Source organism: Amblyomma americanum, chromosome 6 (genome assembly GCF_052857255.1).
Source record: "Amblyomma americanum isolate KBUSLIRL-KWMA chromosome 6, ASM5285725v1, whole genome shotgun sequence".
In the NCBI taxonomy this organism is placed as follows: Eukaryota; Metazoa; Arthropoda; class Arachnida; order Ixodida; family Ixodidae; genus Amblyomma; species Amblyomma americanum.
Window position 1 is genome coordinate 7,132,563 of NC_135502.1, and position 12,395 is coordinate 7,144,957.

Below are 12,395 nucleotides of genomic sequence, written 5' to 3' on the forward strand. Positions count from 1 at the left end.
AGAGCATTTGCCAGCGCCATACTCGTCCTTAGTGGCGGACGTAGTACGCCCTCTATTACCCCAAGAGTCACGTGGCACGTGATCCAACGGTGAAGAGAAAACACTGGGCGAGAACCCTATCATGCCACCTATGGCATCTACTTAGTTAAGCAATTCAAGCCTTAGTTGAATATAAATACCCTCGAAAGCATAAGATTGGACAGGTGCCGCCATAGCTCAGTTGGTGTAGAGCACTGGGTGTGAAATTCGGAGGTCGTGGGTTCGAATCCCACCGGCGGCATGCGGTTGTTTCTTCATCTGCTTTCTAATCAGTTATCTCTCAGCGATAAAATAATGACACTATCAATCTGTCACTGATCAATAACAAAATTTAAAAAATAAACATTCCTCTTTGCTCTTTGGTTTCGTTTGTTTTTGGCGTTCTTCATGTGACTGTTATAACGAGCCCCTATTTTCCCTTCTCTTGTTACTTTCAATTATGCCGTTTAATATGAAGAGCAAAGCCTTCATCACGGCTGCACTGTTTCTCTACGTCTTTTGTTCTTGATTATTCCGTCCATTAATATTTGCGTTCATGAATATTCTGTAACCAATATTTTTGAGACATTTTTTGGTTTGCTAACAATATAAAATCAGCAAATGTTACACATATAAAAGGAATATTTGAGATAGTCCGCCACTCCTAACGGTAGGTATTTCAACAATTACCCTGTGTCCGTTTCAACGGGCAGCGTTCCAGAGAAATCGTAGAAGCCGTAGCAGAGAAAATGCTGTGAGAAATGTTGTTCATTTACCTGCTGGCTTCTTTAATGAGAAAAGGCAATCACTAAACCTAAATAGGTATTCGTTTCTGGGGCTACTACTCACAAATATCCCCTTTCGTAATTTGTGCCAACACTGTCGTAGCTCCATTTTTTATAGCTTAGCTTCTTTTTTAGTTATCAATCTCGCGGCCAGGCACATGTCTGCAACCATTACCCAGCAGAACTCATCTGAGCAGAACACCACCTTTTCTTAGAATTGAACCTCAAGCAGCACAGATTTTAAAAACAGTGCCGTTCTCGTCTGAAACAAAATAAAAACTAAGCAAAGAGATCATTAACTTCTGCATCAATAACAGGAATGTCAACTAACATTAGAAGCGAACAAAGAGGAAGGAATGTTTTTGTATTCCTCCCTTATGTCCTTCATTGTCCTTTAGTGTAACAGAATAGAATCCAAGAGGAGGTAAACTTACCAGGAGGTGGCAGAGAGTCGCTGGGCGGACGAGATTGGGAAGTTTGCAGTACTAAGGTGGACGCGGCTGGCGCAGGAGGGGGTTAATTCAGGGTCACTAGAAGAAGCCATTTTCTTCACTAGACGTAGTTAGGTAGCGATGATGATGATGATTTGCTATTAGCCTAACTAGAGGAGAGTCCTCTCTCAGAACTGGCGGAATATGACGGCGAAATCATTAAGTACGCAGCATCTGTTTGCTTACTTTCTAATCAACAAACAATAAATCACAAAAATAATGTGTACTATGACAATAATCAGCGTTCGTCTTGCGTTGCTTGTGTACGAATCATGACCAAGACCATGCAGGGCTATAAATGCTGTAGAAGTTACGTCGCTGGCAGACATCTTCATGACAGTCGTTCATTTTATCATAATCGAAGAACTTACAGGCGCTGGGCTGGATTTTTTGCGGTAGTGTATAGCTGGCTGATTTGTGAAGACTCGAGCACAGGCGTAAGAAAAGAAGACAAGGCGTAAGCCACAACGTAAGAGGCACGCAGCGTCCTTTGTGTCCTAAGCCACTTTCAATCCAAGTTGCTTGCTAGCATCTCACGGACTGCGCAGAGACTTCGAGGAAGCCGGGCTGAGCTCTGTTAGCTACGCGAGCTGCGAAAAACCATTTCGTTCTTTTTGAGATACAAGAAAAGAAAAGCACTGACCCGGCGCGCTAGAAAAAGAAAAAAAAAGGCAATCCTGATACCCACGTGTGGCCTCCAAAGCTGTCCCCTGACGACACGAGAGCGGGGCTGTATCGATCAGCCTACTTCCTCCCAACGACAAACATGTGGGACCGTAGCAGAAAATGAAGAAGGCGCACAGGATGAAAGCAGCATGGTGCGACAGGCCAGTAGCGCCTGTTTTTTTTTCTTATATTTTCATCGCCCGAATGAACCAATTAAGCAACAGACGTTCCACTGACGCAAGTAAAGCCGACAGATGTGTTCCCAGAATGAAAAACTGCTCTGTTTAGCTTCATTTATTTTCATAATATTATGGTAATTATTCACCTTCGGCACAGCCGCATTCCATTTTATTATATCACAACAGGTCACGAGTCACAGCAGTGTGACAGCACGTGGACTCCACGGGAGAAGGCGGCAAATAGCAATGAACAAACAACATTACCATATTCACCATAACCGAAAACAAGTGTCGCTGAACCTCTCGTTACAGAATGGCGACCTTGCCTTCAGTTATTTCTCCTCTATTTTTGTACGTCGACCAAGTACATATGTTTTGTACGAACATTCCAGCAGTGAGCACCTGCCGCCATACATCTGGAACGGATGTGTGCATCAAATCTAAGCACTTTACCACCACTAACAATGCGATAGTGAACAAGGGAGCCGTAGTGCTCCCGAAACGTCTTTTCATCTTTTGACTTTGGCCAGTGACCAGCGATCTGCATCAATGCGGGGTTTTCCCTTCATATTAATGTCGACGGCTTTTAATTCGGGAAGGCAAACTACGTAAACGTCAGCGTACTAGAAGCAAGTTGTCAAAATATATTATTGTGTTTACAGGTCCAAACTCCGACTTCCCTGTTCCGAGTATAGATTGCTCGAAACGCGAGCAGAGCAAGAATGTATTTTCTTCGCTGAACAAAATTTGCGCTCTCGTGTCCACCGGACTAGGACTAACTCCACTAGGCTTGCGAAGCTCATCTTCCTTATGGCAGATTCTTTCTGAGTCATGACTTTGCGTAGTCTTATATACTTCTTTGCGCAGCTTTGATCGCCTCATTTTATCGAACCCCCATTGTAGGACCCTTCTATTCTACCGCTCGATCTGCAACCAGTTTGTGCACTCTTCTTGAAGCATATCGTTGTGTGTATCCGTGGATAATAAATGAGTCCCTGATTGGGAGCCCTAACAGAGGTGCACCTCTAGTCAAAAGTGTACGGCCCAAGGGGTTTGCTTCTGAGGACTGCTGCGAGTCTCGTTATTCATCCTCAGCCACCGTAACCTCTCGGAAGAGAAATTTCTTCGCGTCCTCAATCCTACCAGGCTTTGGATTGCTAGATATGCTAGGGAGCCCCGCCAAACAGCTTAGAAGCAAGCCTCTTGGCTGTATACTTTTTACAGGGGCTGTGCCTTTAGGCAGACTGCTAGAAGCCCATCCGAGGTGCCCTTTTTTTTCGTAATGGTGCTAAGTGCACTTTTTGTGGCTTTTACTTCGAACAATGCCCTCAAGCATTTTTTTGGAAAATTTTACCTGGTTCTTTTTGTCATTCATCTCAAAATGTACTTGCGCGCGCTGGTTGTTGATCACTTGCTTTTCTTTAAAATTTAGCAATCCGCTTTCAAGGCTTGCTTGTCATTAGAGCATTTATTCGTGGCCACGATGGCGCTTAAGTGAGAAAAACAACACTAACTTGTTTTCTTCAGGAAGGTTAAGAGGTATTTTAGTGGAGCAACAAAGACTTCCCTTTCTTGGCAGTGCTTAATGTAGTGAACCTTTGCTCATATTCACTTTGTTTTAATGCCATGGCACTGGGAGGGCCATGAAAGCAAAATCTCCCAGCTGGCTGTGTCAGCATGAGGCCTCCACGTGCCAACCGTGGCAGGTGGCAGCTGTTGTTTATGGGCATTTCCCCCTCTTCGCCTGCCACGGTTGGATGGTGCCAGGTGGAGAGAAGTAAATTCCCTCTCTCTTTGTAGGATAGAGGACACAAAATCCACACTAATAATGGCTCAGTAAAAATGAAAATCACTCAACCTCCGCGTTACTCCACTTGATCACCCCTAACCTTTTGTCTCGCCGGGTCACTCGGACAATTATGCGACAGGGCCTGCGGCGTAACTGTGCCATATACATCGAATACATATTAAGAGTGACATATTGGGCGAGCACGAAAACGTGTCATTAGAGCACTAAGCAGAACAGGAACATTCGCCAAGACGTCCCCCAGAAAGGAAGCGAAAGAAAGAAATAAAGAAAAATATTGAGGCACATGAAATGAAAGTCAGCAGCTTGTAACGTGTTAGAAGCCCCCGGCGATAATGAAACAGGAGAAGCGCGCCAATCAAGCAGAGGGAAAATATAGAGCGGCTCCACGTTTCCCTCCAAAGCGATAGCACCTACAAATGAAATAGTTCTAAGATAACGCTTCATTGCTTCAGGGTTAGGTGCGTGCGCTGGAACCCTGCTCCACGATTCAATACTCTGCTCGAAGAGCGAACAAATATGCTTTATCCAACCATGCTAGCAGCGCACTAAGAACGACGCACACCAACAAGAAGTACGACAGAACGAGGCGCTGAACTGTCAACTTCTATTTTGAAAGACGAGGCGGACCAATATTTAAGAAGTGCCCTATCAGGCCACATGACCACGAAAAAAACAAATAAAAACCAAACGAAAAATGACACCAAAACTTTACGTACGAAGAAGCGAGGGCAAGACCTCACATGACTGATTGTTCTGATTCTGTATTTTCTGTCTTAGGGAGCGTATGCTCAGAGATCCAACCAGTGAGGGTAGCCGTCTTTTATTCCTTCCCATGAAAGCTTCCTAGCCTACTGGTGCAAAATGAAATGAACTTTGAAGGTTCAACACCGAAGGCCAACTCAAAATATTTACACGCCCTACCGATTCGCTATTCTCCAATTCCTTCTTCTTTACGTTTTTTTTTTCATTGTGCGATCAGCCCTTCGGCGAAGCAAGACCAATGAAAGCAGTGATAATGAATTCCCTCGGCTGTAGCCATGGTGCTGTGCGATGCGAGAAAGGAGCCAGCAGTGATTGATCGCTTTAGCAAGCACGTGTTATTAGACGCTCAGGTGAGGAAGGTTGGCGATTCTGGTAAAATGAGACAGCGCTCAGAAAATTTTATAAAATGCCATTAAGCGTGGAGGCCAATTCGCTTGTAACCATATTTATTTATTTATTTATTTCACAACACTATGAGCCTAGTTTCCAGGCTCATACAGGATTGGGTTGCATAGTTTCGTCCAAGAACACAATGCTTGGTGACGCGACTTAAGGTCCACAGTCACAATAAAAATTGGCAATAAACAAGGACATTTATACATTGCTACAAACAACAAATAAAAGGTTTAGTGAATACTTCAAGTGCTTCACTGACTGAGCAAGCTCTCAGTTTCTTTACCTGTGCCCACAATAATGCAATCACTTGGCAATCTATTCCACTCTTCGATGGTCAACGGGAAACATTAATATTTGAACATGTTACAGCGGGATGCTGTAAAACTATTGCAGTCTGCATAGAGCCTTTTTTGGGTGGGAGCTCTCCGTATTGTTTCTATCCAAAGCAAACAATGAAGTTTGTGCAAACAATGCGTATGAGCCCGTCATTATTGTGTAAAGATTCATGTAAACGACGTCTCCTTTTGTATAACATGATCAAGATGAGAATACCTTGCTACTGCGGCAGTGAGAGAGACATCAGTACATGGTTCAAAAACAAAATAATTATCTGCAGTGCTTACACTCTTTGGGTGAGTCGCATAACTGTGCGAGAGCTGAACTGAGCTTCCGACCAATCACCCATCATCTATATATTACCACTTAACGAGCACTGGCTGCTTAACGGTTTTAATAACCCCACCGTACGGCTAGGCACTGTCTACAGCGTTCTCTCGTGTGAAGCGGACACAGCGCAATCGCGGATTAAGGGGACAAAGAATTTCGCGGTGCTATAAATGGTTAAGGGGACTAAACCAAATGAGGCGACGCGTGCAAAAAGCCGTACAAACAACTCTGGCTGTATAAAGATGCATAAGACCACCTTATAAAGATCTATAAGACCACCTCTACCCAATCGACGTCTACGGCTGATCGTTAAGCAACAAATACTCATGCCCCTAAGAATATAACTAAAAGAATAAGAATTGGGCGGAGTGCATTTGGCGGGCATTCCCATGTGATAAATGGTAGTTTACCAGTATCCCTCAAGACGAAAGTATATAATGTTTGCGGCACCTCAGCGTTCCTAACCCGTGCGCAAAGAATCTAAAAATTAAAGTGCAGTGACCTTTTTCTGTATTCTTTTCAGCAGAACTGCACGTCTCTTTAGCATGAAGCTTGTATGTCGCGACGGGGAGAAAGAGAAAAACAAAGTTCAGACTGAAAGCTTGAGTGGGACGTTACGACGCCAGGACAGCTCTGGCGTGCGCCAACAGCCACATGCCTGCTGCAGTACACATGCAGCACAACGCCCTCGCTACTCGTGCCCTTTATGAGAACGGAGAGTGAGCTCGTAAGCTGCCAGGTCGAGCAGCCGAGGTGTCTGTCTACCTCAAAAAGCAAAGGGGCCGAGAAAGAAGATATTACCGATTGCACTCTAAATGCAACTAGCTGTCCATTTGTGCTAGTCGGCAGCATACACCAGCTCAGCTATACGCTATATATAATTTCCCACTCGTCCTCGATACTTTACTTGCGGTCTTCATCACATGACCTTGTCAATAAATGGGCTTTGGATAACTGTTGTATTCACCATGCGTATTTATCATTCAGATGCAGCATAACATCAAACCACTGACCCGCTCTATGTTTATAATGTCTCAAGAGTATTTGATGTTGCCTTGCGCGGGAATCGAACTTTACTGCAGGCGTTCGATCTGTATAGGCAGCTCCCTTTTATATTCCTCACCATTTTCAGACAAGTGATGCGCTGATTAACACCAGTGGCATCATCACATCTAGCATCTTTTGGAGGTACGTAGGTGTGTTTCGATGTCGAAGGTATCGAAAAATTCAAGAAAGATATCACCACAGCGCAATAAAACTTTAGAGGGTATTAGCCCAACGTATAGGTGCCAATACAGTCATTTCAGTGCAGCTGTTCTCGAACCAGCTATCGGAAAGGACTGAACAGGGGCGAAAAGAAGAGCACGTGTAGTCGCAATAGTCCTCCCACAAATGATTGTTGAAAGACATGAATGATTACTGTAGTCAGCGTCCCTCATATATGAAATAAATTTAGCATATCTCTTTCATGCTCTAGAAGTCATCATAAAAAACGCTAGCATTTCCTCATAGGTACAAGGAGCAGACTACCGAAATTCGTAAAGGTTGTGGGTTTCTCAGTAGGCACAGGCCACTACCCACCGCGGGTTCGAGCTTCGCGCGAGCCAAGGGCCCCGATCAGCCGTCACCACACGCACCCTGGGGCACCGCTGCGGCGGCGTTCAACCTCTGCAGAGAGGAGAGCGGCTCGCCGCAAGAAACAGGCCTCCAAGTTCGCAAAGGAGACGTTTATTGACGCCGTCCTCCAGCGGTACACACACACACTCAACAGTCACCCCGTCCCGGGACGCGCTCAGAGCAAGGCTCCGGTGCGCGCTCGGGGCAACAAGAGAAATGCGCGCCCCTAGCACGCCGCTGCAGGGGATTGTTCCCGCGGCAGTGCTGTGATCTCTTTCGTGTCGGCCGTTGGGCCGTTTGCGAGAGAGAGTGGGCAGTCAACGCAAGGTGCGCCTGTCAGAGGTCGTTGGACCCCTGCACAGGTTTGAGCCGCAGCGGATCGAGGACCCACGCTGGCGAGCTCGAGTATGAACTGGTCCGAACGGCAGAGGCTGGCCCGATCGAACAGCAACGTTCGCACCTTACGCTGTCTCGGAGGGGTCTCTCTCTCTCTGGGCCCCGCTCGGACGGTCGCGAACCGCGCGACCACCCCAAACGGGTCCCGAATTCCCGCCAAAAGTCACCAATGGCAAAGGCTCTTGGGAAGCCGGGGGCGGAGCTGCGGCCGAATGACAGCGATTAGCCACCAGCCGTCTCTCCGCCGCCCGAGGCGGGAGAAAGGGAAAGAGAGCGACGCGGGATGCCGCGCAGACGCCACGGCGCGAATCTAGCAGGCTTCCCACAAGGTTGTTGGTATAGGTGGTGTAGTTACCTGATCCTTCCTTGACAGATGATAGTAAGAAGCTATATTATTTTACTGTTGATACTCTTCTAAGGCGCGCTTCAAGAAAGAGAGAGTTTAGGTTAGTTTATGGAGGTTTAACATCCCAAAGCGACTCAGGCTATGAGAGAGGCCGTAGTGAAGGACTCCGAAAAATTCGACCACCTGGAGTTCTTTAACGTGATCTGCCATCGTACAGTACACACAGAGAGAGAGAGAGAGAGAGTAGTGCCAGCTAATGCTGGTCAGAGAGGTTTGCTTGCTTCTGCAGCTTGCAGGCTACCGGAGGTTTAATTTACGAAGCAAAAAGCGACACACCCGCATACAACCGTGAAAAAAAAAATTGGCAGGGTTTCAACTGATGTCGAACCGTGTTAGACCTGACGGCCTGGATTGATTTGTCCAAACTGCGAGGCAGAGCATTCAGTATGACGGAAATTTGCGCGAGTTGGTAAGTATTCATCATTTTGCTCACAGCGCAACAAGAACGGGACACGAGACGAAAGACTACACGAACAAGCGCTGACTCTCAACTGGTTTTTTATTGAAAAACGAAAGGCGTATATATATATATATATATATATATATATATATATATATATATATATATATATATATATATATATATATATATATATATATATATATATATATATATATATATATATATATATATATATATATATCATCAGCCTTACTGCACCCACTGCAGGGCAAAGGCCTCTCCCATGTCTCTCCAATTAACCATATCCTTTGCCAGCAGCATCCACCCTTTGCCTGCAAACTTCTTAATCTCATCCGCCCACCTAACCTTCTGCCGCCCCCTGCTACGCTTACTTTCTCTTGGAATCCACTCCGTTACCCTTAAGGACTAGCGGTTATCTTGCCTTCGCATTACATGCCCTGCCCAAGCCTATTTCTTTCTCTTGATTTCGACTAGGATGTCATTAACCCGTGTTTGTTCCCTCACCCACTCTGCCCGCTTCCGATCTCTTAACGTTACACCTATCATTTTTCTTTCCATGGCTCGCTGCGTTGTCCTTACCTTAAGCTGAACTCTTTTCGTTAGCCTCCACGTTTCTCCCCGTAGGTGAGTACCGGTAAGATTATGCTGTTGTACACTTGTGTATATATATATATATATATATATATATATATATATATATATATATATATATATATATATATATATATATATATATATATATATATATATATATATATATATATATATATACACAAACATTGGAAGACTTATCAAGACCATAAAAGTTATCTGGAAGGCACGTGGGAGATCATGTAATAATAATAATAATAATAATAATAATAATAATTGGTTTTTTGGGGAAAGGAAATGGCGCAGTATCTGTCTCATATATCGTTGGACACCTGAACAGCGCCGTAAGGGAAGGGATAAGAGAGGGAGTGAAAGAAGAAAGGAAGAATTAGGTGCCGTAGTGGAGGGCTCCGGAATAATTTCGACCGCCTGGGGATCTTTAACGTGCACTGACATCGCACAGCACACGGGCGCCTTAGCGTTTTTCCTCCATAAAAACGCAGCCGCCGCGGTCGGGTTCGAACCCGGGAACTCCGGATCAGTAGTCGAGCGCCCTAACCACTGAGCCACCGCGGCGGGTCAGGTCATGTAACTCAATTCCCTCTCGCAGGAGGAGGAGGAGGAAGGAAAGGCAGGGAGGTTAACCAGACGAATAGCCGGTTTGCTACCCAGCGCGGAGGGAAAGGGGTGAGGGGATAAAAAGGTGAAGGAGAAAAGACAGTTGCAGGAAATTAAACTCACTATGTAAAGCCACAGCGTTCAGTAAACTCACAGCCTATTTCCTCTCGGGTGTTGCAGTGAAAGTGCTGCTGATACACATCGTACCCTTGTGGTGATTATAGAAGTTCTCCATAATCCCACTGTTAGTTTATCGCTATGTCGGAACAGGATGCGCGTGTTCTTGTAATCAGGAACCTATTTGCACTTTTGCATCGAAAAGTCGACTTGGGAAGAGGGTCACCTTTTGCTCTTCTTTCTGAGTAATCTTTATCATGCTTGCATAGGCGTTTCCTGTAGTGGGCGCCTGTGTGGGAAAGGGGATCATTTTTTTCTTCTGTTCTCGTGCTCTATTAGACGTTTTTTGACACACCTGCCAGTTTCGCCAATGTACATGGCACCGCATGAGACGGAGACCTCGCCGGGTGTAGCTAGACGGCAACACATGACGCACTTGACAAGCACCCCTCTTGCCGTCTTGCCTCTGACTGACCTGTTTCCACATTGTGCTAAATTTTCTAGGCACAGAAAAGACGACATAATGTCGTACCTCTCTGCAACTTTCTTCAGACCATGTGACATGCAGTGTGCATACGGGGCCACAGCCAGCCTTTTCTTGTTTTTGCCTTTCGGCTAAACCCCATTCTTAAGCTGTCTAAGAAGTTTCTCCGCTGCCCTGGAAATGAGTTGATCAGGGTACCCGTTCACGCGCAACCTGCTTGCATGCGCCAAAATGCTCTCCCCCGTCCATTCATGGCAAGATTTCCTGAGAGCTGATTGCAAGAAAGAAACGGCAATTCCCTCCTGTATGAGCTTAGAATGGCCAGACCGGAAGTTTAGCAAGGGTTTGACAGCCCCCGGGCGATACCACCAGCACACGTGTTTGTCCTCACCCCACAATACGAAACCCCAGCAATAGAGAACTGCAGTTTTTGGATTCGTATTTGGTCTGGTGGTATTTCTTCTTCGCGCCGCAGATGGAAGATGATGATTGCGGCATTGTGCAATGCGCAGCGTGAGAGGGTTCAAGCTTCACGCAAGCTCGATGCGCCGGTTGGACCTCGTGAAATAAAGCTTTCGCAATAAATCCCAAAACACGCGCACACAACTACAGGGATCTGTTCTTTGCTCGCTTCTTAGAAAGAGTAGCAGAAAAATATACGCCTGCAGAAAATAACTTCTGTTCCTTCACGACCCACATAAGACGAGACAGCGCCTCATTATGCGTCCAATAAATGTAGTGCCCCGAACAATGCGCAGATGAAAGACGCCGGCATTATTCGAAAGCGGCAGAGAATCGTTCTTCTCTTGTGTTTATTTTGTCCTTAGCGCCACTTTGTCTAGCAGCCGCACCTTGCACTCCTTAGCGCCTCGCAAAGATAACGCAAACCGACGCACACTGGTACTAAGGGTCTTTTTTTTTTCTCTCAGAAATGGCCGCGGAGCAGCCAGCGTCTCCTCCTATTCGTCCGCCGTGTGTGGAGGCCTTCCTTTTCATCTTCAACGGCTCCCCTTTCTTCCTTGCCCGCTTTCGCGGAACAAGGTCCGGGCTGCGTGAGGGCAGATAAGCTGGGAGATGAATTGCGAGAACCCTGTTGCGAATCGCTTCCGAGGCATCGCGCCTGGCTCGGCTCCTTCCGGAGCACAGAGGAGCAGGGTACTGTGCTTGCCTTGTATACCATTTCGCCTGCCTCCCTTTATGCTTCCGCGTGAAAGGGAACGCTCAGAGCTAAGGAGGCCAAACGGAAGCTTAAGCGCAATTTCTCAACGGTCCCGCATACAGGTCATGTAAAAGGGTGAAGGCGAGTATCACAATTACGTCATCGGCCGCCATAGAATAGAAGCCGCCAAAAAAAGCCTGATCAGCTTGAAAAAAATCACTGTTGGACTTTCTCTAGGGTTTTTTTTTATTTACTGAAGCTACGATGTTTCAACTTTCATTAGATTTCGTAGTTTTGGCAGCGATTTGCATTTTCCCTCTTGTAATCACAGATATTTCAGGTTATCTGCTTAAGTGTGCACTGGGCATGCATGATAGTTATCTTCACTTATTTCTGGAATAATACCTTCAGTTGTCAGCTACTCTCCTCACGTCATCTGTCCCTCTTGGTGTGTTTCTCAGCTAATCCTCCCTATATTTTTGATGCGCATTGTGCTCTCGGGAAGAGCTATTAGCCATGCAGGATATTAATATGTGCTCTAATATGATTTATGGGGGTGTAACGTCTCAAAGCGACTCAGACTATGGGGGAGGCGGTAAGGAAGGTCTCCGGACAATTTTCACCACCTGGGGTTCTTTCACGTTACACTGACATCGCATAGTACACGGGCCTCTAGAATTTCGCCTCCATCGAAATTCTACCGCCGCGGCCGGGGTCGAACCCGCGTCTTTCGTGTCAGCAGCCGAGTGCAATAACCACTCAGTCACCGCTACGGCTCGGATATTAATGTGATTAGCCTTTGGTGGAAAG

The 12,395-nt window shown here is 46.0% G+C and overlaps 1 non-coding gene across 1 annotated transcript; it reads left to right on the plus strand.

Moving 5' to 3' along the window:
- The first annotated feature begins 205 nt into the window (after positions 1–205).
- On the plus strand, positions 206–280 carry TRNAS-UGA (transfer RNA serine (anticodon UGA)). Its single transcript has one exon. It is a non-coding gene; the product is annotated as a tRNA-Ser (tRNA).
- Positions 281–12,395: the final 12,115 nt, after the last annotated feature.